The sequence below is a fragment of the Zingiber officinale genome, chromosome 7B (genome assembly GCF_018446385.1).
Source record: "Zingiber officinale cultivar Zhangliang chromosome 7B, Zo_v1.1, whole genome shotgun sequence".
Taxonomy (NCBI): domain Eukaryota; kingdom Viridiplantae; phylum Streptophyta; class Magnoliopsida; order Zingiberales; family Zingiberaceae; genus Zingiber; species Zingiber officinale.
Genome location: NC_055999.1, coordinates 51,002,962 through 51,026,976, shown reverse-complemented (window position 1 = coordinate 51,026,976; position 24,015 = coordinate 51,002,962).

Below are 24,015 nucleotides of genomic sequence, written 5' to 3'. Positions count from 1 at the left end.
TTGGTTTAGATCATTAGATTTGAACCGTTTGATATTTATGTTATAGATTGGGTTTTCAAAGTCTAGAACATAGAGTCAATTCATAAGATGTGCACTGCAATAGAACATTTCATTGAAATAAATAGAACAACATTTGTCATTTATTACAAATGAAAAATCTTTCTTGTCTAAACAAGAAAAAGAGATAATGTTCTTAGTTAAAGTAGACACAACAGCATTCTTCAAGTTCTAAATTAAGCCCACTGGGCAAAGATAAAGAATATGTTTCTATAGCTACAGCAGCAACCCTTGCGCCATTGCCTACTCGTAGGTTCACTTCGCCCTTCGTCAATGATCTATTATTTCTCAGCCCCTGCACATTCGTACAAATATGAGATGCACAGTTGGTATCTAATATCCATGAAGAAGAAATAGATAAATTGACTTTTATAACATATATACCTGACGCAGATGTAACGCCCGCCCTTCTTACCCAACCAAAGGCGGCGCTACGTTCTTATACTACTTACGTACATGTTTTACTATAACAGCGGAAGAATAAAAATTTTAAAGAATTTAATTTATTAAGCATAATATCACATATTCTGATTTGTTCAAATGTGCATATATTGAACTTATAACTAAAAATATTAATTTGTCTGAATCATCCTAGCCGAGCCACCACCACACACATCACTATCTGCTCCTCCTGCTGCTCCGTTGTTCATCCAGCTTTCTCTTTTATCTGCGGTACAAGGAAAGTAAGCTATGAGCACTCATGGCTCAGTAAGTTCCTTTTCTACTCACTAAAACCGAGAATCATCGTATATCAAGAATGGATCAACATATCAACGTCTCAACTAATCATAACATAACATATCATTCTATTCAAACATATCATGCATATTTCTTATTCACATATCATTTCATAGAAGCATGAATATCATATCATAAAACAAATAAATCACAAGCATAAGACATACAAGGGCATCATATTCATATCATAATATCACATGACATTATATCATATCATCATATATTTCAAGCACATATGAATGTAGGCAATGCATCGTGAATTTGAAAACTTATACTTAATAGTACTTGAAATTAATATCATCATCATTTGGGATCCCGGTTTGTACCACATACATAATGCGTAGGTCCAAGGTAGCAAGTCTTGAGCCCTACCATGCATACATACTAGGCCCGAGTCTTACTCCATCGACCCCGGGGCGTTTACGGAGCCCACCCTTGGTACAAACCATAAAAATAACTTATCATGCATAACTATCATATCATGTCCTTAACAATCTTTCATGCATTTATTCTTTTCATTTCTTTTCATTATGTATAGTACTTTCTATGCTATCACATATCATAACATAACTTCATTTCTTTTCATTATGTATAGCATTTTCTATGCTATCACATATCATAACATAACTTCATTTCTTTTCATTATGTATAGCATTTTCTATGCTATCACATATCATAACATGACTTCATTTCTTTTCATTATGTATAGCATTTTCTATGCTATAACACATCATGGCATATTTCATAATATAACTTCATTATGCATATCATTTCGTAACTAAAGCAATCATGCATTCTAACTTATTATCATATCATTTTCATACAGCATGGCATAGACATATTTAATTTTTTGTTCTAGGGTTTCTAGGGCATCTATCCCTTCATGGCCGAACACATAATGATTCATTTAGGTCATACAAACATGTATCACATTCACACATTATCAAGTTTTCATAAGAAGTACTTTTAACCCCTTAGGTTTCATTTCCAAGGCCTCTAGGTCCTTTAAACCTTACTTGGCCGAAATTCATAGAATATAAACTTCCTTTAAGTGGCCTAAAGCATGGGAAACCTAAGTAAATTTCATAGCAAGATTTACTAAGAACATCATACACAAAGTTGGATCATAAACAAGCTAGGACTCTTGTGATCTTACATGTCATAAATCATGTAACTAATTTTCTACATTCCAATTAAACATGAGAGCATTAATCATCTTTCATAACATAATATCACAGAGGTCATTGAGCATATTAGAATTTTGTTTAAGCTTCTCTAAACCATCACCTTACCATGGCCGAAATATTAAGAGTAAGGTTCATGAGTTTCTTTCAACATACAAGTATACAACTCTTAAGAACTTTATATCATGTCATATAAGCATAGTTATTTTAAATTCAAGGTCCTCCTAACCCTAAATTCTTTCTTGGCCGAAACATGAGAGTGGGGTTCTTTTGGTTCCAATCAACTTCCAAGCAAGAAAACCATAGGAAGGTCCTTAGCATTTCATAGAGGAAAACTGGCACTAGTTTGGTTAGACAATAATTTTCCTAACCTACTTACAATATTTTTGATTGAAATTCTAGGGTTACATACACCTCTGATCATGCATCATATATGTATACAAACATAGGGGAAAACTTTCTTTCAAGGCATAGAAAAAGAATCCGAAAATCACATGAAAGCCTTGTACCGCAGGTGAGGGGAAGCTTACCTTCTTTGCTTAAGTTTCCTAGAGTTGAGAACTTGCTTGTGGACCTTTCTTCCTTGCTTGCTTTGCTCGGCACCAATGGAGGAAGAAGTGGCTAGGTCTTTTGGTGGAGAGGAGGAGGAAGAAGAGGAGGCTTCTTCCTCTTGTGTTGCTCGGCAAAAGAAAGAAAGAAGGGGAGAGTTGTTGCTCTCGGCAACAAGAGGAAAGAGGGAGGGAGAGTGCTCGGCACAAATGGAGGAGAGGAGGAGAGTGAGTTGAGGATGAAGCCCCCTCCATGCCTATTTATACTAAAGTGAGGGGAGGAAAACTTGACTTGATTCATCCTCCTCATTTACTTCTCCTCTTAATGAGAAAGAATATGCTAGAGAAATGCTTCTTGAGTTTCTCTCTTTTCTTTCTCTTAATTTCTCTCCTTTCTTTCCTTTAATTATAATTCCCATCTCTCCTCTTACAATATTCACTCCTATCACACTTGGTTAACACATGCATGCATCCACAAGAGAACCAAGGATCAAATCCTTCTCCTAACATATTTTTGTACAAAATAATTCATGTATATGCATTATGCATAAATATTTCATACATGCATATATAATATCTCATATTTCTTTTGTTTACATTAATTCCTTGCATTATAAATCATGTATAGAACTTTATATTCTCAACTTTATTTTCTTTCATAAAGTTTTTAATCATCTAAATTCTTCCCATCGTAACATTCAACGTAGACTATCTACACATTCTTTTCATTACATTCGTACTCTCATTGCCCTTACTTTATCTAGGCTTTCTAGGGGTGTTACAGCAGAAGTTTCATTTCTCTTCCTTTTGACTTCCTCTAGGTACAATTTACAATTTCTCTTTCAGTGTCTAGTCTCATCGCAATGGAAGAAAGTTCCTTCCTTAGTCATCCCACCTTTAGGTTTCAATGCATGAGACTTACCCTTGCCTTTGACCTGGATCTTACCCTTACCTTTGGGCTACTGTTTGCCTTTGCCTTTTTACACTATCAAAATGGTACTAGGCTTTACCTTCTTAAGATTGAATTCAGTAGTTCTCAATATGCTTAACATCTCAGGTAATGGCTTGTTAATTTCATTCATGTTGTAGTTCATAGCAAATTGATTATAGCTCTCAGATAATGACTACAAAACAAGGTCAATAATCAATTCTTGGCCCAAAGGAAATCTCAATCTTTCAAGGTTCTCAACGTACCCAATCATTTAATACATGAGTTCCTACGGGACTTCCTTCTTGCATTTTGCATTGAAACAAGGCTTTGGATATCTCAAACCTCTCATGCCTTGCTTGCCGCTGATACAGTTGTCTAAGATGTGCAACCATATCGTGAGCATCCATGTTCTCATGTTGCTTTTGAAGCTCAAAGTTCATGGTTGCAAGCATAAGGCATGACACATCTAATGCATCATCTTGATGCTTCTTATAACATCCTTATCCGCACGAGTAGCAATGGTGGTGGGTGGTTTAGGAATAACTTGCTCTAGGATGTATAATTTTCATTCTTACTTGAGGATAATTCTCAAGTTTCTGTACCAGTTCAAGAAATTAGCTCCATTGAGATTGTCCTTATCAAGGATAGATCATAGAGAGAGAGTATTTGATGTACTAGATGACATGGTTATCTATAACAATAAAATACAGAAATAAGTATCATATTCAGATCATTTAATTAGGCCTTTAATTAAATAATTCTCCCACTGAATTGGAAAGCTTGTTAGGAGCAAGCAATGATATCCAAGTGGAATAAGATCTACATTATACCCTATCTTGAGTTAGCTTTGGCTATTCACCCAAGACTTAGTACAACTTAGGTAGGTAACGTTTACTAATTACATCATATGTAACTCTTGTATAATTAGGTGAACAAGACTATTTATTCGTTTACCCATCTTATGAAATTCATATTATACCTCATCTTGAGTTAGCTTTAGCTAATCACCCAAGACTCTAAGTTCTCAATCCAATTGAGGTAAATTAGTTAAGTCGCACCCAAAGTCCAATAGTAAGATATCACAATTGTCCTATCGCGCTCTACCAAGATAAATTGAATCACTTTACTTTGGCAAAAATCTGACTTCAATTGATCGAGGTAGTAGTGAGTATCGAACTTTGGTAAGCATATGAAAAGGACCTAATTACGATTAAACTACACATGCATCTCATACATTCATGGTATATTATGGCATACATCAACATATATGCTAAAATAGAACATGACATAGTTATAACCCCATCTATTATGATCTTCTCAAGCCAACGAGAAAATCAAAAGGTCAACCTAGATAAAAGCATCTTCTCCAAGTGCTTCCTTGGTCGTTATGTGTTGTTGTCTTTCTCCCTTTTCACCATCATCTAGTAGACTAGCTCTTTTAAAATTTGTACATTACAAAATCTAAAGAAACTCGAGTTACATTCGAGGGTTGTCTAAATTTACAACATGAATGAAAAAGATGAAATGCACGATACACAGACCATATTATAAATTACAACATATGCACATACATCAAATCACATTGGGGTAAAGGGTCATAACCATGCACCATGTCATATAGCATTCACAGTAGATCTATGACATATAATTTACTATGATTTCAACAATGAATTATGAGCTGCAATGCCATAGTGGTCTCACTAACCGGTTAGTGGGCGGGGGTCAAGGGGGCAACACCCCTTCGGGGGGGGGGGGGGGGTTCAGGAGGCAGCGCCCCCGAAGCAAAATTATTTTACAAACTCATTTGAATGAGTTGCTGCCATACATAAGACCACCATGTACCCAAGATAAACAAAATTGTTCACAATAGTTTGTGTATTTCACACAATCTGTTCTCAACAGATGCCAACCAGAGACCACCCATAGCCATGCATATTTCTGTAGAACGAAATCAAACTATAGTATGTGTTCATAACACGTATGAAAATGTTATATCCTTTAGTTCGTTCAATACAAAACAAATACTCATAACATGATGCAAATCATAATAAAAGCCTCAGCAGTTCCTATATCACATATTGAAACATTACTACAACTTAGTATACGCCTTCATAACTTGGCCCTGATACCACTGTAGGGATCTTGAGCGCAAAATAACATAAGCGCAGCGGAATAAATAATTTCAAGATCCTTTCCAGAAGATCCTTGTTAAGGAAATCATATACTAGTTGTGATGAGAGTTATACCTTTGTTGCGTAAACATGAACTCCCAACAATAACTTTGTCCTCGGTGGATCTCAGCACGATCAAGTGACCACACCTCTACAGTATCCACACGAACACGTTTCATTCGTCTCACAAACTCATGATTTAGAGAAGAACCAACTTTATGGTGCTAGCCACTTAAAAGGTTCGGCCAAAGAGGATTCGGCCAAAGGAAGAGGAGGAAGAAGACTAGAAGATCAAGAGTCACTCATAAAAAATGAGCTCAAAAGACCTTTTATATTCTTCAAGGAATACCAAAAGTCTCAAGGAATACCAAGAGTCTTTGTCTTTTAGTCTTCTTCCAATAATGATATCAATTAATCTCCATTAATCTACATTATCCTCTTAATGGATTGAATTTAGTATATTAGATTAACCATTAATCCAATAAGTCATTAACCCAATAAGTCTAATCACCTCATAATTAGCTCTTATGCCTAATATTAACAGTTTCTTCCTCTTTCCTTAGGAAAGAGTTCTCCCCCTTAGGGGAACCTTAGGGCTTCCATCTTTGGCGATCCGCATGATCAGTCCACCTCCGCAAATAGGACTTCATCTGAGAAGACCGACAACACATTGATAAGCATTCCTCCCTTCTTTATCTTGTATTTTGATTGTAGGATGCTTTATTTCTCGTCTCTCGATTGTATTTCCTACGTAATGGAGTAGATTCCTTGAATTTTAGGAGTAGAGAGTAGTTATGATGCGGTATTGATGTATGAACTATGTAATTGCCCATTTTCTTGTTCAATGATATGTTTTATAACCTTATTCTTATGTATTGCGCTTTATATGTATTTGACAAAATATGTGTGAGGTCAATACATTTAGATGTAGAGCTTTGGTCACATGTAGAATAAGTGCTTTGGATTGTATGACCGGGAACTCTATTATAGAGGTATCCCTACTTTCTATGGTATTTCATCAAAATAGGAATCAATTCTCTACAAGGGAAGCTAATTAGAGTTTAAGGAGTTTTTCCTGAATTAATGTTAGGAAGTGACTTACATAATCTAGCGATTGTATGACCGGGGGCCCTGTTGTTGGTTGGTCCTAGGAAGATCGTACCGGTTCCACTGTATAAAAATTTTGTACAAGTGTCGAACCTTTCCTAACAACCTATTGTGTTCTTTAGAAATTAAATTTGGAATCTCAAACGAAACTTAACATTATTGATTCCAAATTTAACTTATCTGTTCTTAGTGGTTTAGACTTGGATCACAAACGATACTTAACATTATAGATCCAAATCCACCTAGGTTACAAATTTAATTAAATATTTATTTCAAAAATCGGCTCCCAGGTCAAACATGGCGAGGCACTTGGCCTTCTTGGGTATGGAAACATCCACCACTGCCTCGATAAAGCCTCTTAACAAAATTCAATATTTAATTTCCTTATATAACGTTAGGTTTAACCAAAAAGAACAATCAAATCACAAGATCGACAAATAAAATAAAAGAAACACAACTTCGAATTACAAATCCGATGATCCCAACAGTAGATCCCTGAATTGCCTCAACATTACAATCAATATGGATGGACCATCAAAATTTGGGATATAATTGTTAATATATAAAATGATGAGTATATTTCTCAAGCAAATCAGAGTGTGTCAGAGTTTCTGATGATTCATCATTAGATGAACTATATCATTCGTAACCAGATGAGTCGACTGTTGGTTGGTCCTAGGAAGATCGTACCGGTTTCACTATACAAAATTTTTGTACAAGTGTCGAACCTTTCCTAACAACCTATTGTGTTCTTTAGAAATTAAATTCAGAATCGCAAATGGAACTTAACATTATTGATTCCAAATTTAACTTATCTATTCTTAATAGTTTAGACTTGGATCGCAAGGGAAACTTAACACTATTGATCCAAATCTACCTATGTTACAAATTTAATTAAATATTTATTTCAGAAATTGGCTCCCAGGTCAAACATGACGAGGCACACGGCCTTCTTGGGTATGGGAGCATCCACCACTGCCTCGATAAAGCCTCTTAACGAAATTCAATATTTAATTTCCTAAAATAACACTAGTTTTAACTAAAAAGAACAATCAAATAATAAGATCGAAAAATTAAAAAAAAACACAACTTCGAATATCTAATCCGAAAATCTAGAATCATATGCCTCATGTGTTTAGAATTCATACAAAGAAAAACTAGCATGATGCGGAAAAATAATTACTAGTTATACCTTTCTTTGTATTCAACGACCTCTTGATCTTCTACCGTATTCCTCTTTTTATCTCGGACGTTGTGTGGGCAACGATCTACTGAGATGAGAACCACCCAAGCCCTTCTTCTTCCTCACCAAGTTTCGGCCACCAAGACTCCTCTAAGGATGTAGAGGTTCGGCCACCACCACCAAGCACCAAGTGATGCTAGAAACAAAACCTCCTTTCTCTCCTTCTTCTCCTAGCTTGAACCGGCCACCAAGGACTCGTCTTGTGTTGATCCCGCCGGCCACAAAGGAGGAAGAGAAAAAGAGAGGAACTAGAAACAATGGTCGGCCACCACCAAGGAAGAGAGGGAGGAAAATATAATAGAGTTATCCCTCATGAAGGCACACCTACCCCCTTTTATATTCTTTGGTCTTGGAAAATAAGGAAAATTTAAATAAAATCTTCCTTAATTTCTTTGCCATGAAAAGGAAAATTTAATTGATTAAAAATAATTTCCTTTTCATGAATCAAGTGGCCGGCCACCTTCAAGCTACAAATAAGGAAAGTTTTAATAACACAAGAATTAAAACTTCCTAATATGTTTCCGGAAATTTTAATAAAAATTTATCTATTAATTTTTTTCCTTCATGGTTGCTTATAAAAGAAAATTTTATAAATTAAAAAAAAAATTTTAAACATGTGGATGATTTCCAAAAAGGGAAATTTTCTCTAAAATTAAAATCTCCTTTCAATCTACAAATATGGAAAGATATCAAATCTTTTCTTAATCTTTTGTAGAAACTTATAAAAGGAAATATTTAATTTTAAAACTCTCTTTTTAAATCATAAACATGGTTACAAAAAAGGAAAGTTTTATCAAAATTAAAATCTTTCTTTCAATCTACAAATAAGGAAAGATATCAAATCTTTTCTTAATTTTTTGTAGAAAGCTATAAAAGGAAAGATTTAAATTTTAAACTCTCTTTTAAAACCATGGAATCCACATAAGAAAAATTTTAAAATAAAAATCTTTTTAATTTACTTAGGGCTGGCCACACCATGCTTGGGCTCCAAGCATTGGTCGGCCCACTACTTGGCTCAATCTTTTAGTCTTGGTCGGCCCTAGCTTGGGCGGCAACCAAAGAGTGGGTAGGAAGGTGGGTATAGGTGGGTATAATTCTCTATATACAAGAGGCTATGATAGGGACCGAGAGGAGGAATTAGTTTTGGTCTCCCGATGAAATTAAGCTTCCCGTGTTCGCCCCGAACACCCAACATAATTTCATCAATAATAATTCATACCACTAAAGAATTATTATTGAACTACTGCACCAATCCCAAATTATGTTTTGGGCTCCTTCTTATTATAAGTGTGTTAGTCTCCTTGTGTTTAAGATGTCGGATGTCCACTAATTAATTGAGCTACTGACAACTCATTTTAATTAATGTCTTAGTCCAAGAGTAGTACCACTCAACCTTATCGTCATGTCGGACTAAGTCCACCTACAGGGTTTAACATGACAATCTTTATGAGCTCCTCTTGGGGACATTTTCAACCTAAATTACTAGGACATAGTTTCCTTCTATAATCAACAACACACACTATAAGTAATATCATTTCCCAACTTATCGGGCCTATTGATTTATCGAGCTAAATCTCACCCTTTGATAAGTCAAAGAAATAAATACTAAATATATGTGCTTGCTAATATATTAGGATTAAGAGCACACACTTCTATAATAACTAAGGTCTTGTTCTTTTATTAAGTCAGTATAAAAAGAACTTACCTTAAATGGTCCTACTCAATACACTTAGAGTGTACTAGTGTAATTTATTAGTCAAGATAAACTAATACCTAATTACACTACGACTATTCCAACGGTTTGTTCCTTTCTATCTTAGTCGTGAGCAACTGTTTATAATTTATAAAGAACTGATAACATGATCTTCTGTGAGTTATACCACTCACCATGTTATCTACAATATAAATTAATTGAACAACTACATTAGTAAATAAATGTAGACATTTGACCAATGTGATTCTTTTATTTCAAAATAGATGTTTACAAAAAGCTAGGCTTTTAGTATACACTCTAACAATCTCCCACTTATACTAAAAGACTATGCTGCCATTTATCCTGCCATACATCTTATTCCCAACCCTTCAACATGTCCATCAAAATCTCTTGCCTTAAGGGTCTTAGTGAAAGGATTTCTCAGGTTATCATCTGATGTAATCTAGGCGGCAACAACTTCTCCTCGTTATACGATGTCTCGTATTGGGTGGTACTTGCGCTCTATTGTGTTTACTTGCCTTATGGACTTATGGTTTCTTCGAGTTTACTACTGCACCACTTATGCGCTCTATTGTCTAATTTTGGGCAAACCAGAAATCATGTCTAAGTCTATCATGAAATTTCTAAGCCATTCAGCTTCTATGGCCGCCTTAGAGGTTGCCACATACTCAGCTTCTATGGTGGAGTCCGGAAAAGCACTTATGCTTAACACTCCTCCATAGTTATGGCTTCACCTCCTAAAGTAAATACAAAACTCTGAGATCGTCTTACTATTGTCCCTATCTGATTAGAAGTCAAAAATCCGTGTAAGCCACAGGGATCAAATCATCTGCCTTGTAAATTAGCATACAATCTCTAGTCCCTCTAAGGTATTTTAATATATATTTTACGGCAGTCTAGTGTCCCGGTCCTAGATTACTTCGATATCTGCTAATCATGCCCACGACAAAACAGATATCCGGTCTCGTTCATAGCATACATTAGGCTTCCGACAGCCGAAGCATAAGGAACTGCCTTCATGTCCTCTATCTCCTTTTGAAGTCTTCGGAGACATCTCTTTAGATAAAACTACTCCATGTCTAAAAGGTATAAAACCTTTCTTGGAGTCTTGCATGCTAAAAAGAGCTCGTTATATGAAGCTTGGGATAAGCACAACATTCTTTTCTTGCGATCCCTTTGATCCCGAGAATATGTGCGCATTCTCCCAAGTCCTTCATATCGAATTGCTTGGCCAACCATACCCTTACTTCCGACAACACTTTGATATTATTTCTAACTATCAAAAATGTTATCTACGTATAGTACAAGTAATACTACTACGTTTCCATCACACTTCTTGTATACACAAGACTCATCCGGATACTGAATAAATCCATACGACTGGATCACTTCATTAAACCGGATGTTCCAAGACCTTGAAGCTTTGCTTCAGTCCATAGACTGATTGAACTTGCACACAAGATGCTCTTTGCCCTTTGCAATGAACCCTTCTGATTGCTTTATATGGATGTTTTCATCAAGACTTCCATTAAGGAAAGATGTCTTGACATCCACTTGCCAAATCTCATAGTCCATATGAGTAGCAATAGATAAAAGAATCCGGATAGACTTAAGCATGGCTCCCAGTGAAAAAATTTCCTTTTTCAACAAGCCTTGCTTTGAAAGTTTCCACCTTCCCGTCTATCCCTCTTTTCCTATTGTAGACCTATTTACACCCAATGGCTTTTACACCATCTGGTGGTTCTTCAAGCTCCCAGACTTTATTAGAATATGTAGATTCCATTTCAGAGTTCATTGTACTTTTGCCAAGATACTGCATCTTTATTTTGGAGTGCTTCATCATATGTCCGGGGATCAGGTTCATGTTTACCAAGGATCAAGTCCAAAGACTCTCCCAAAGCATGAATCTTTTAGGTTGCCTAACAACCCTCCCACTACGATAAGGTACTTTCTGTAATTGTGTATCATTTGTGATACGTGTTGCAGTTTCTTGTGATATTTCATCTTGTATAGTTGGTACTAGATTAGACGTGTCCTTTATTATTTCCTTAAGAACAAATTTACTTTTGGGCTTATGGTTCATTACATAGTCCTCTAAAAACGGGCATTGGTGCTAACCATGACCTTCTGATTTTTAGGACTATAAACCTCCTTTCGTTTCTCTAGGATAACCCACAAACAAGTGAACTCCTATCCATCTTATAAGTGTCTCCCTTTAGCACATGTGCTGGACTACCCCGAATCCGAATATGCTTCAAATTAGGCTTACGCCTATTCTGCAATTCTATGTGAGTAGAGAGTTCTGACTTAGAAGGTACTATGTTCACTTCCATTTCCAGAGTATCCCCCCAAAATGAATTTGGTAATTTTATGAATAACTCATCATCGATCTAATCATTTTCATAAGAGTCCTATACCTTCTTTCTACTACACCATTCTGTTGGGGTGTACCAGGTGCAGTTTAGTTGGGATTGAATCCCGACTTCTGATAAGTGACTCCTAAACTCTCCCAAGAGGTACTCACCACTACGATCTTACCGTAGTGTCTTGATACTTTTACCTTGACATTACCCCCACATCATCCTAGTACTCTTTGAAGCACTTAAACTTGTAGCACATCAAGTAAATGTACTCATATCTTGAATAGTTGTCTATAAAATAGACGAAATATTCGAAACCACCTCTTTCCTAGATAGTCATAGATCCACACAAATCAAAATAAACCAATTCCAACACATCTTTTGCTCTATACCCCTTAGACTAAAAAGGCTTCTTGGTTATTCTTCCTTCCAAGTAAGACTCGTAGGTTGGAAAGGTTTCCTCTACCAATGAACCCAAAAGTTCATTGACTATTATCCTTGAATCCTACTCAAGTTAATATATCCTAACCTTAGATGCCAAAGATATGATTGGTTCAATTCCAAAGGTTGCTTTCTCTTATTAGAATTAGAAAATATGTTATTAATTTCCATTTGTTGCATCGTGGGAGTTATTGGATTTTATAAATTGTCAACCAACGTACCAAAACAGATAACTTTCCTCTTTTCCTTGATAACAACTTTGTTATCAAAAGAGACAGAATATCAAATTCTTTGAATAGTTTAGAAATTGAATTCAAGTTCTTTCTAAACTTGGTATGTAAAGACAATTTCTCAAAATCCATGTTTTATTCCTATCAGAGGATAAACATCTCTCACTGCAACAGCTGCTACTTTTACAGTGGTGCCCATTTAGACGGTATTTTCCCGTTCATATAGTTGTCAGGTTTCCTGGAACCCCTGCAATGAATTACAGACATAATCAGTGGCTTCTATATCTACACACCGGGTACCGGTAGATAACACCACTAAACATGTTTCAACAACTAATGAATAAAATATACCTATATTATCCTTAGTTCTGAGAGGACAGTCCACCTTAATGTCCAAGTTTTGTTTCCAATCATAATTGGGACTACTAAGTCTATTCTATAGTATAACAGCTAGGGGATTGACAAACATTTGAAATCCTAAGAATCACAAAAATATTTGGTCAAGACTAATACCTTAAAATCCCCGTGAATTTTGTATGTCATGACAGTGTGGACGTATACAAAATCAAAAAAGAAATTTTATCCATTAATTTTATTATCTCGTCAACCTAACTTTATGACAAATAAAATTAATAGTCGATCTATCTTTGATCAAATATTTGGTCAAAACTTTGAATTTGAAATAATATTGATTCCTCAAAACAATATCATTTAAATTCACCAACACCTCAAACACCGTGAATTTTGCATGTCACGATAGTGGACGTATACAAAATTGAACATTTGTAAGAGGAGGGTTATACCCATTAATAACCTTGTCAACCTATCTTTATGACAAATAAAATTACCTCAAACACCGTGAATATTGTATGCCACGATAGTGTGGACATATACAAAATCAAACATTTGAAAGAGGAGGTTTTACCCATCAATTTTATTATCTTGTCAACCTATCTTTATGACATATTAATAGTTGATTTTCCTTCGGTCACACAAATAATAGCAGTGACTCCGATGGGGAGGATACTATTAAATGTGCCTAAGTGTATACCATTACTTGATACTTAGTCCATTAAATAAGATTATGTCCCTTCCGATGGGGAAGATCACACGCTCTTAATTAATTTCCTATAACCATCCAAAATGGAAGTTTGATCTAGTGATCCGCAAACAAACTCATCCGATGGGGAGGAAGGCACTCAGAGCCAATGCGCAAGTTTGTTTGCATCACTTACAAACCAGTAATGGAGACCGTGAAATTTATTAAAAAATCCCTCTCCCACTTAGTTATTTAAGGTAAGGAATTTTAACTATGCAAGCACATATCACATGCACACACACATTACAGTAAATAAAAGCAATAAATATGGAAATTAATTTTCCAACTATTATGGCTTCTTCCATCACTGTCCTTCGCGTGCTGCCAACCCTAGGGATCATATCGTCGGGTCCATTGAGCTTCCTTTTCAGCTGTACCTCTGGTCCTCCAATTGCACCACGCCTCGCAAGGATACGATCCACAACAAAAATAGAATTTTACATATATCGATCATATATTCCACAAAGGAATGTACATGTAATCTAGATCGAAACAAAAATGTAAAACCCTAATAACTAATATTGCTCCTGCTGTACTTAATATTACAATCATGCACACACAATAAAATGCCCTTGATATGTCCAAGGGTCCAATCACACACAATATCTATAAGTCATAATAGTTGGAGCCTGCAACCACAAAGTTAGCACATCCTACTATTAACCTGCCTAAATTATGTATGACATGTGCATAATCTAAACTGAAAACCAAACACACAGAGGTAAACCCTAGCTCTGATACCAATTGTTGGTTGGTCCTAGGAAGATCGTACCGGTTCCACTGTACAAAAAATTTGTACATGTGTCGAACCTTTCCTAACAACCTATTGTGTTATTTAGAAATTAAATTTAGAATCGCAAACGAAACTTAACATTATTGATTCCAAATTTAACTTATCTGTTCTTAATGGTTTAGAATTGGATCGCAAGGGAAACTTAACACTATTGATCCAAATCTACCTATGTTACAAATTCAATTAAATATTTATTTCAAAAATTGGCTCCCAGGTCAAACATGGCGAGGCACACGGCTTCTTGGGTATAGGAGCATCCACCACTGCCTCGACAAAGCCTCTTAACGAAATTCAATATTTAATTTCCTAAAATAACATTAGGTTTAACCAAAAAGAACAATCAAATCACAAGATCGAAAAATTAAAAAAAAACACAACTTCGAATATCTAATCCGAAAATCTAGAATCATATGCCTCTTGTGTTTAGAATTCATACAAAGAAAAACTAGCATGATGCGGAAAAATAATTACTAGTTATACCTTTCTTTGTATTCAACGACCTCTTGATCTTCTACCGTATTCCTCTTTTTATCTCGGATGTGTGGGCAACGATCTACCGAGATGAGAACCACCCAAGCATTTCTTCTTCCTCACCAAGTTTCGGCCACCAAGACTCCTCAAAGGATGTAGAGTTCAGCCACCACCACCAAGCTCCAAGGGATGCTAGAAACAAAACCTCCTTTCTCTCCTTCTTCTCCTAGCTTGAACCGACCACCAAGGACTCGTCTTGTGTTAATCCCGTCGGCCACAAAGGAGGAAGAGAAAAGGAGAGGAACTAGAAACAATGGCCGGCCACCACCAAGGAAGAGAGGGAGGAAAATAGAATAGAGGTATCCCTCATGAAGGCACCCCTACCCCTCTTTAATATTCTTTACTCTTGGCAAATAAGGAAAATTTAAATAAAACCTTCCTTAATTTCTTTGTCATGAAAAAGAAAATTTAATTGATTAAAAATAATTTCCTTTTCATGAATCAAGTGGTCGGCCACCTTCAAACTTCAAACAAGGAAAGTTTTAATAACACAAGAATTAAAACTTCCTAATCTGTTTCCGGAAATTTTAATAAAAATTTCTCTATTAATTTTTTTCCTTCATGGTTGGTTATAAAAGGAAATTTTATAAATTAAAATCTTTCTTTTAAACATGTGGATGATTTCCAAAAAGGAAAGTTTTCTCTAAAATTAAAATCTCCTTTCAATCTACAAATAAGGAAAGATATCAAATCTTTTCTTAATCTTTTGTAGAAACTTATAAAAGGAAATATTTAATTTTAAAACTCTCTTTTTAAATCATGAACATGGTTACAAAAAAGGAAAGTTTTATCAAAATCAAAATCTTCCTTTCAATCTACAAATAAGGAAAGATATCAAATCTTTTCTTAATACTTTGTAGAAAGTTATAAAAGGAAAGGTTTAAATTTTAAACTCTCTTTTAAAATCATGGAATCCACATAAGAAAAATTTTAAAATAAAAATCCTTTTAATTTACTTAGGGCCGGCCACACCATGCTTGGGCTCCAAGCATTGGTCGGCCCCTTACTTGGCTCAATCTTTTAGTCTTGGTCGGCCCTAGCTTGAGCTCCAAGCTAGCTTGGCCGGCCACCAAAGAGTGGGTAGGAAGGTGGGTATAGGTGAGTATAATTCTCTATATACAAGAGACTACGATAGGGACCAAGAGGAGGAATTAGTTTTGGTCTCCCGATGAAATTAAGCTTCCCGTGTTCGCCCCGAACACCCAACTTAATTTCATCAATAATAATTCATACCACTAAAGAATTATTATTGAACTACCGCACCAATCCCAAATTATGTTTTGGGCTCCTTCTTATTATGAGTGTGTTAGTCTCCCTGTGTTTAAGATGTCGGATGTCCACTAATTAATTGAGCTACTGACAACTCATTTTAATTAATGTCTTAGTCCAAGAGTAGTACCACTCAACCTTATCGTCATGTCAGACTAAGTCCACCTGCAGGGTTTAACATGGCAATCTCTTGGACTTTATTCATCAAGTCTCCAGCTAGGAATTTGTCTGTCAAGCCTTAATCACTTGGACTTGATATACCTACATGCTTCCCTACAATAGTTACATGTAATGAGTATGATACATAATTTAAAGTTACTCAGTGGATCTAGATGCTCAGCCTCCAGCTAACTCATCTAGACTGAGGTACCAAACTACAGCTCCCTACTACTTGCACTTGGACTTGTTTGTCAAACTTTCAACTCCTGTTGACTCCAACTAGACTTGATTCACCTAGGACTCAACTAAGACTTTTGTCTACCAAGACTTAATCACTTGGACTTGATTCACTTAACACCCATCTAGGAATTTATCTTCAACCTTTGATCACTTGGACTTGATTCACCAAGCCTCCAACTAGGAATTTATTTGTCAAGCCTTAATCACTTGGACTTGATATACCTAGCACCCAACTAAGAATTTGTCTACAAAGCCTTTATTACTTGGACTTGATTTATCTAGCTTCTAGCTAGGAATTTATCACTTGGTGTCTAACTAAGACTTAGCTCATGCCTGATTCTCAATCAAGACTTTAGATGTCTAAATCCAATAGGCCTTAGTCACTTCCTAGTTTACAAACAAAGACTTTAATATTTGTCAAGTAATATAAACTTGTAAACTTGACACAACTGGTTATATCACAACTAACCTAAGTTTAACATTAGTCATGTATTAAAATTCTGGGTTAAATGTTGTGCACCTCGCACCAACACATTTTAGCAAAATGGAAAACCAGATATTCATAGGCTAGATGGACCAAGAGTGTCAAGGGAGGTTTGCCCATAGTTGAGAAACTTTGAGAGTTGTTTGCTAAGAACACCAAGCTTAGGCATATTTTCATCAAAAGTGAAAATGCAAGTACCTTGTAGATCCCCAATGGAGTCTGTCATTTTCTTTGTCAAGACCATAACAAAATTGTCTCTAGACTAGGAGGAATGAAACTCTAGGCCGATGCAATGCATATAAACCCTTTACAGACATTTTAGCATGTAGGGTAGTTCATACATTGGATAGCATGATGTCCACGCTTAAGATCGCAAAGACATTGAGATCGTATATGACTCCTTCGCAAGCATGTGAAGCATGAGTAAGGAACTATAGCGCTAAACACGCAGAAAGCGCAGCGAAAAAACAAGTTCCTTTCTAGAAGATCCATGTAAAGGAAAACCTTATATAAAGTATTTGTTAAAGCGAGTTATCCCTTTGGTGCGTGAACACGAACTCCCGATAGCTAGGATCTCAGCATGATCAAACGTTCATGCCTCTTTCGGTATCCACACGAATAAGTCTTCCATCCATCTCACCAACTCAAGAAGTGGAGAAGAAAAATCACCTAAGGTTGTGCTAGCAACCACACTAAGCGGTTTCGGCCAAGAGAGGGAAGAGAGGAAGAAGAAGAGCAAGAACAAAATTCTCATCATGAAAATGAATCCAAAACACCTTTTGTACTTATTCATGAAATTGCCTTAATGTCAATTACCTTAATTGACATTAATATTTGTCTTCATCCAATTCATCCAATGCATGAGCAATTCAAAATTAACTACTCTTCATCCAATGCATGATCAATTCTAAATTGAACATTCCCCTTGCTTCATGAATTCAGATTCATCAAATCAATCAATGAGTCTAACTCATTAATTATCAATCCAAATTGACTCAATGGGTCTAATTCGAATTGAACTCAATCCAATAGTTGGACCTAATTGAGTCTAACTCAATTAGTCTAATTTGAATTAGACTTAATCCAATGATCCAGCATATGAACCTATCTTCAAATCAACTTGTTCTTTTTGTGTAACCTAATAGGTCCTAGTAACGTTAGCAATGTCTCTAAAACTATTTTAGATACATATGTTGGGTTTTCCGGGCCGAAAAAACCCCTTTTTGCGTTGCGGAAACCCCGAAACCCCGCCACCGGATTCGTGCGAAGATTAAAATTTTGTAAAACTTTCACGTACGAGTTTTCTAAGCCTATATCTACAAGATAATAATTTACCCTTGATGCGAACCCCTTCGCTTAATCCCGCTCGTCCAAGGTTCGCCGGATCTCGAGAGTATCAAAGTAGATACTCCTCTATGTGTATCCACACAAGCAAAAGATGGAGAAACCAAACAAAAAGGTGTGCTAGCACCTTTGAATGGTTTGGCCAAAGAGGAGGAGAGGGAGAGAGGTTGAGAGCTAGAGGAAGAAGAAGGAAGTTTCAACACAAAATGAAACTTACACTTCAATAGATGTGGTCGGCCACATTAAGAAGGATTATAACCTCCATGGAATGCCAAGAGTCACAACTCTTGGTAACTCCCATGAGTTGGCATCCCACTTAAGCAACCATGATGATGTGGTGCATCATCATTGGCCCACTCTTTGCCAACTCACCAATGAGGTGGCAAATGGTCAAGTCAAACTTGACCCTTCATCTTCCTCTCAAGTCAAGTCAAACTTGACCACTTCTCTCCCTTGGTTGATCTAATCTAACCATTGGTTCAAGTTAATTTTAATTTAATGAATCTCTATTCATTAATTAAATTAATTAAATGAGTCTAAGTCCAAATTAGACTCACTTAACACATGAACCAAATTGAGTCCAACTCAATTAGCTCAATTTGGATTACTCTTAATCCAAATTGGTTCATCACATGAACCTAATCCTTTAGGTTCATCAAATGAACCTAATATCCATCTAATTGCCCATTGTGTGTGACCCTATAGGTTCTTGTAACGTTGGCAATGCTCCTAAACTCATTTAGAAGCATAAGTAATGAGCGGTATTTAACAACACATCATTACTACCCAAGTTATAAGAATGTTGAGATCCAACATCACCTTGTGACTACTAATTGTGACTCCTCACAATATATGACATTGTCCTTCTATCCTAGACATCTAGATTGATCAATATGAGGCATAGAACATGTCATCCTCTAATCAATCTAAATCTTGAACTCCAAGTAGACTCACTCAATCAAATGAGCTCAATATCTCATATTGACTCATTTGGGCATGGTCATGCACTTAGTGGTCTCACTCTATCAAGAATATCGATGTCACTCCCGTCATATAGGAGGGATAGATCCCATCTACATCAGTCACATCCCTCTGCATAATTCGTTACATACCCAGTAATCGCCTTTATAGTCCACCCAGTTACGGGTGACGTTTGACGAAACCAAAGTACGTAACTCCTTATGTAGGGATCTATGGTGACTTCAAGTCCAAGGACTAGTAGTCATACTAATAGCCACATGAGAAAGTATATGACACTCATATAACGATCCATGATACTTTCTCATGGTGGGTCATTCAGTATACATTCACCAATGCATACCCATGTGTCAACTTGATATCTCTATATCTATGACTTGTGAGATCAAGTCATCGAGTTGACCTACATGCTAGTCTCGTCACATTAACATTGTCCCTGAATGTTAATACTTGACTAGGAATGATTAAGAGTAGCGTTCCATATATCATCTCACTATCGATTCAACCAATCGATTGATATAGGTAAGAACCTTCTACTCAAGGACGCTATTATACTTAGTTATTTAGCACCAATACAAGTAAGTATAATAACCAAAAACAAATGCCTTTATTTATATACAAGAATATGATACAATGAGTCCATACAATAATCATCAAATGATTGGCTCTAGGGCTCTAACTAACAATCTCCCACTAGTATAGTGCCAATCAGTATAGGCTCTAAGGCTCAATGACCTAGTGTGACCATCTTGCTTTCTCTGTGCCAAAGCCTTGGTCAAGGGATCTGCGATGTTAGCCTCAGTGGGTACTCTGCAAATCTTCACATCTCCTCTATCGATGATCTCTCGAATGCGATGGAAGCGTCGTAGTATATGTTTGGTCCGCTGGTGTGAGCGAGGTTTCTTGGCCTGTGCTATTGCTTCATTGTTGTCACAATAGAGCTCTATGGGATCAGCTATGCTAGGAACCACCCCAAGCTCAGTAATGAACTTGCGGATCCAAATTGCTTCTGATGCAGCAATATACTCGGTCTCTGTTGTAGAATCAGCAACTGTGTCCTGCTTCGAACTCTTCCAGCTCACAGCACCACCATTTATGCAAAACACGAACCCTGACTGCGATCGATAATCATCCTGGTCGATCTGGAAGCTGGCATCACTGTAACCCTTTACAGCTAGCTCATCATCGCCTCCATATATCAAGAAATATTCTTTAGTCCTTCTTAAGTACTTAAGAATATTCTTGACCGCTATCCAGTGACTTTCACCTGTTCGTCATGCTCAAAGCATACGAGACATCAGGACGAGTACATAGCATGGTGTACATGATAGATCCTATGACTGAAGCATAAGGAATCTGATCCATGCGGTCTCTCTCCTCTCTAGAAGAGGGACTTTGAGTCTTCGAAAGACTCACACCATGTGAAATCGGTAGAAATCCCTTCTTGGAGTTCTGCATGGCAAACCGAAGTAATACCTTGTCAATGTATGTACTCTGACTTAGGCCAGACAATCTCTTAGATCTATCACTATAGATCTGTATGCCTAGAATGCGGGATGTTTCACCTAAGTCCTGCATTGAGAAACAAGTCCCTAGCCAAGTCTTGACAGACTGCAGTAAAGGGATGTCTTTCCCAATGAGTAGTATGTCATCCACATACAATATAAGGAAGACAACTGTGTTCCCTACAACCTTCTTGTAGACACAAGGTTCATCTTCATTCTTGATGAAACCAAACTATTTGATTGCATCATCGAATCGAAGATTCCAGCTCCGAGAAGATTGCTTTAGTCCATAAATAGACCTATGCAGCTTGCATACTCTGCCAGTATGCTGTGGATCTACAAAACCCTCAGGTTGTGTCATGTACACATCCTCGAGCAGGTTTCCATTAAGAAACGCGGTTTTGACATCCATCTGTCAGATCTCATAATCGTGGTACGCTACAATAGCAAGCATGATCCGAATGGATTTAAACATCGCTACTGGAGAAAAGGTTTCATCATAGTCAATACCATGAATTTGCTTGAAAACTTTAGCTACCAAGCGACCCTTATAAATAAGTCCATCCATGTCAGTCTTTCTCTTAAAGACCCACTTACACCCAATGGGTTTGACCCCTTCAAGTGGATCAACCAAAGTCCATACTTGGTTAGTGTACATGGATTCCATCTCATATCTCATGGCCTCTAGCCATTTCTTGGAATCTGGTCTCATTACAGCTTCCTGATAGGAGGTAGGCTCATCCTCAATGAGCACAACGTCATCATGGTCAGACAAAAGAAATGAGTATCTCTCAGGCTGACGACGTACTCTATCAGATCTGCGAAGAGATAGGTCTACTTGAACTGGTTGTGGTTCCTCAACTCCTTGTGGAACAACATCATCCACAACACTTTGTGGTTTCAGTTCAACTTCCATCGAGGCTTCTGTGCTATGGTCTACATCTTGAACTTCTTCAAGATCGAACGTACTCCCACTAGTCTTTCTAGAAACAAAATCTCTTTCTAGAAATACCCCAGTCTTAGCCACAACTATCTTGTGTCGACTGGGAATGTAGAAGTAATATCCCTTCATTTCCTTGGGATATCCAATAAAATAGCACTTATCGGATTTGGGTCCCAGTTTGTCCGAGACTTGACGTCGAATGTAAGCCTCACAACCCCAAATCCTCAAAAAGACATCTGTGCATCTCTCCCAGTCCATATCCTATATGGTGTCTTTATTACAGCCTTAGATGGAACTCGGTTGAGAATGAAGGTTACTGTGTCTAGAGCATAGCCCCAAAGATACATAGGAAGATCTGTGTGACTCATCATATATCGTACCATATCTAATAAGGTATGATTCCTCCTTTCGGATACACCATTCCACTGTGGTGTTCCAGGAGGAGTGAGTTGAGATAGAATCCCACACTCTGCTAGATAGTCACGAAACTCATGGCTAAGGTATTCACCACCTCGATCTGATCGAAGTATCTTAATACTTTTGCCAAGCTGGTTTTGTACTTTATTCTTGAATTCTTTGAACTTTTCAAAGGATTCTGACTTATATGTCATCAGGTACACATAACCATATCTACTGAAGTCATCAGTAAATGTAATGAAATACCTATAACCACCTCTAGCAGTGACATTGAAAGAGCCACATACATCACTATGTATAAGACCTAACAAGTCAGTCGCTCTCTCACTGTGTCCACTAAAGGGAGTCTTGGTCATCTTGCCTAGTAGGCATGACTTGCATGTCTCATATGATTAAAAATCAAATGAGTCCAGCAAACCATCTTTATGGAGCTGGGATAAGCGCTTGTCATTTATATGACCTAAGCGGCAGTGCCAGAGATAGGTTTGGTTCATGTCATTTGACTTGAACCTCTTGGTACTTATGTTATAGATAGGGCTCTCAAGGTCTAGAATATAGAGTCCGTTCATCAGAGGTGCACTACAATAGAACATATCATTTAAATAAACTGAACAACATTTGTTCTTTATTATAAATGAAAAGCCTTTCTTGTCTAAACAAGAAACTAATATAATGTTCTTAGTCAAAGCAGACACATAACAACAATCATCTAATTATAGTACAAGCCTAGAGGGCAGAGATAGAGAATAAGTTCCTACAGCAACAGTAACAACCTATGCTCCATTGCCTATGCGTAGGTCCACCTCGCCCTTCGTCAATACCCTGCTATTTCTCAGCGCCTGCACATTAGTACAAATGTGAAAAGCACATCCGGTATCTAATACCCATGATGAAGAAATAGATAGATTGACTTCTATAACATATATACCTGAAGTGGAAGTCTCACTTCTCTTCTTCTTAAGATCTTCCAGGTAGATTTTACAGTTCCTCTTCCAATGCCCGGTCTGACCGCAGTGGAAGCAGGTAGCATCCTTGGTGACCCCTCATTTGGGTTTCAGTGCCTTGCCTTTGCCCTTGGCTTGGGACTTTCCCTTACCTTTGGGCTTGCCCTTGCCCTTATGTTTCTAAACCATCAGAATAGAGTTGGGCTTAACCTTCTTAAGGTTGAGCTCAGCAGTTCTTAACATGCTAAGAAGCTTGGGCAGTGACTTATCAATTTCGTTCATATTATAATTTAGAACGAATTGACTATAGCTATCCGGCAAGGATTGCAAGATCAGGTCAGTGGCCAGCTCTTGGCCAAGCGGGAATCTCAACCTCTGTAGGTTTTCTATATACCCAATTATTTTGAGTACATATGGGCCTACGGGAGTCCCATCTTGCATCTTGCACTGAAACAGTGCCTTAGAGATCTCAAATCTCTCGTGCCTCGCTTGTCCTTGATATAGTTGACGAAGATGCTCAACCATATCATAAGCGCCCATCAACTCATGTTGCTTCTGAAGCTCAGAGTTCATGGTCGCGAGCAT